Source organism: Colossoma macropomum, unplaced genomic scaffold (genome assembly GCF_904425465.1).
Source record: "Colossoma macropomum unplaced genomic scaffold, Colossoma_macropomum, whole genome shotgun sequence".
NCBI classification, from domain to species: Eukaryota; Metazoa; Chordata; class Actinopteri; order Characiformes; family Serrasalmidae; genus Colossoma; species Colossoma macropomum.
This window is the reverse complement of record NW_023494803.1, coordinates 39,368,912-39,372,264: the sequence shown is the minus strand read 5'-3', so window position 1 is coordinate 39,372,264 and position 3,353 is coordinate 39,368,912. Positions and strand designations below refer to the sequence as shown.

General features: G+C 39.0%; 1 protein-coding gene across 1 annotated transcript in view; it reads left to right on the top strand.

Moving 5' to 3' along the window:
• rragd (ras-related GTP binding D) overlaps window positions 1-1,275 on the top strand; it is a 31,192-nt gene extending 29,917 nt beyond the window's left edge. The window contains exon 7 of the mRNA XM_036593658.1: window positions 1-1,275. This exon is cut by the window's left edge and continues 821 nt beyond it. The gene's annotated coding sequence lies outside the window, so the exon portion shown is untranslated.
• The last annotated feature ends 2,078 nt before the right edge of the window (window positions 1,276-3,353 follow it).

The following is a 3,353-nucleotide window of genomic DNA, read 5'->3' as shown; positions in this document are numbered from 1 at the left end:
CGCATTCAACTCAGACCTTCCGACCACAGAGGCAAACGAACAGTTTGATATTTAGTGTATGCTATAGTAGCCACCTAATTTTGGCTACGTTCACATTACCGGGCTGAAGTGGCACAAATCCGATTTTTTGCCCTACTGTGACTCAGATCTGATATTTCACAAATCTGATCTTTTCAAATCTGACCTGAGCCACTTTCGTATGTGATCCCAGATCTGATACATGTTGGAATTATTGGCCTTGCGACCTCAATGAGAGCGTTTTCAGATGGTAATTCATGGTTTTTTTTTTCTCACTGGGGTGAACCATCAGTCAGCGTTACCGTGGCAGCAGCGCCTAACCCGAAGTTAGAGCCAGCAAACGGTGGAAGAGCAACATGCGTCATGTTTTCGCCTTCATCTTGCCCTAATAATGAGCAGCCGAGATTATATTGACAGCGAAGGATCGTTCTGCTCGTTACTTTGTTTGCTGGTGATGCACGTGATGCACGTGATTCATTCACGTGACGTTATTGATTATGATGTGCACATGTGGATCATTTTAGGACGCCGGTTCGTTCACAGTATTGACAGATTAGAGTCACTTACAAAAACTAATTGTGAAAGATCATGTTAGAGAGATCAGATCTGAGCAAAAAATCGGATTTGAGGAATGAGGCTTATAATGTGAACGTAGCCTACGGTTTCACTCTGATGGGCTCTCCGCACTTCTGTTACACTCTGATTGGCTCTCTGCACTTCTGCTAATCTCTGATTGGCTTGCCACACTTCAGTTACACTGTAATTGGCTCTACACACTACAGTTACACTCTGATTGGCTATCCACATTTCAGTTACACTGTAATTGACTCTCCGCACTTCAGTTACACTCTCATTGGTTCTTCACACTGCAGTTACACTCCGATTGGCTATCTACACTACAGTTACACTCTGATTGGCTCTCCGTACACTTCTGCTAATCTCTGATTGGCTTGCCACACTTCAGTTACACTGTAATTGGCTCTACACACTACAGTTACACTCTGATTGGCTCTCCACACTGCAGTTACACTCTGATTGGCTATCTGCACTTCTGTTACACTCCGGCTCTCTGCGCTTTAATTAAACTCTGATTGGCTCCCCGGACTTCAGCTACACTCTGTTTGGCTTGCTGCACTTCAGTAACACTCTGATTGGATCACTCACTTCAGTTCCACTCTTTGTCACGGTGGAATAGCATTATTTATTTCAGTCTACTTTGGAAAAAATCACACTGGACTGGACTCCAACAAAATGCTCTAAAAGAGGTATTTATTCAACTTCAGTCAAACTGCCGAACAGTCACATCTCTCCACCATGTTAAGACCTTCCCCACTTTGTTCCCAGAGCCCCGCCCCAGAAATTCAAATGAATGAAACAGTAAGGGTCCACATCAACCAATCATTAGGTTTCTATTTGCTCTATATTGTCAGAATATAAAATTGTGTACCCAGTATCAGTAATCGAATCATGCCTTGAGTGTATCGTTACACCCCTAATCATCACCATCACCATTGCCAGTCATTACAGAATATGACAGTGAAGACCTCAGGTCAGGATTACTTTCTGCTTGTTAACAATTCACGACAAACTAAGCCAAAATATTTTGTGAGCTAGAAGACGACAGGAGTGAAGACAGGAACAGACTGAGGAGAAGACAAGCTGTATATCTCTAGAGGTGCTGATGGCTTAAAATATCAGAGAAGAGCACAGATGGAGAGAGTGACTTTTTTAGCTTGTAATATAATGTTTCAGGAAAGTTCTGTTTGGCTATTGAATGTTTAGAGTTGTAACTTTCTGCCATTTCTGTCTGTCATTTGCACAAATCCCTGCTTTTTTAACAGATTAACAGATCAACACTGAAGTCAGTTTAATCAAATTTTTCTTTAACTTTGCCTTTGATGTAATGAGAGCGTTTGTAAAATAGTGTTACAGGAAAGTTACAGTGGGCAGATGAATGTTTTTGAAAGTTTGTGCGTGTTGACATTTGCTTAAATCTGCATTTTTATACTTAAGAGATCACATTGACATTTACGTTTCAGAGCTTGACCTTTTTACACTAAATGACTTTAATTGAGGAAAGTTAGAATATTAGAGTTAATTGCAAAACCTTTTTTTTATCCTTTGCCTCTTATAATGAGAGAAATTACACAAGGAAGAAATGTACAAACATACACTTTACCTTAACAGCGTAGTTTAACTGTAGCAGTTTTCTCTCATCTGTAAATGCAAGTTTAAGTGCGAAGCCTTTCTGCATTAGAATCGAGCCGTTTATACTTGCCATTTGTTAGGCTGCTAATCTGCTGAATATTTATTTATTTATATTGTTAATAAATTGCATTTATTTGAAAATACCTTCTTTCAATTTGTCATATTTATGGAAAAGATGTTGGGTGTATGGATATGAGTTTGGGGACGTTTTGACGTTTTTTGGTAACAATATATTAAATAGCTGTTTGGATCTTGCCAGTTTTCTTTGAAAAGGAAGGAATACTTGCAAAAAAGATAGCAACTATCTATAAAGCTGAAGGCCGCACCTTTGATCACTGTGTTGTGATGCTAGCAAACCTGCTGTAACCACCTTCAGGCCAAAATAGATTCAGTGTGAGCTTTTCACAATAGTTTGACAAAGAAAACTGTAGAATTATTATTCAAAACCTGCACTTCATACCAAAAAAGATACTTGGATGAACATAGGTAAACATACCCGGAGCATTAGCACATAGCTGCTTTATAATAAAGTAAAAGTTTGCAGGTGTTTTTACTCAGTTAAAAGAGAATAATTGAGTAGTTTCAATGTAAACAGTCATTCGGGGTGGTTTGATGTGAAATGATTCATTGTAGAGAAACTTGCCAACTCAGATGTCTTTACAGTGGTGGTGATAGGAACCAGGGGTCGCCATGACTACAACACAGTCATTTTATTTACTATCCAAAACCACCAGTGAACCTACACAAGTCTTTTGAGTTTTTATATGGAATGTTGATGATGGTGAAATAGTGATAAATCTGAAATAATAAGTTTTCTTTGGAGACTATTTTGCCTCACAACACCCTGCATGTATCCCTCCACCATGAATGGCTTTCGAAAAATATTTTAGGCCAAAATCTTCTCAAAACTATCCTAAAACAGTGTCTCAGTCATCGTGCAGTGAATTCATAACCATTTCATGTAGTAACTTTCTGTGAGGGAGCTTTTAGAGGTGGATGTCTGGTTCCTATCACCTCCACTGTGAACAATCCTGACTCGAAGTTTCTCTAGAACAGAGCGTTTCACACCAAACCACTCTGTTGACGTTTAATTATAGAGATAATTTTTTTGAAAAAGTAGGTTGAAC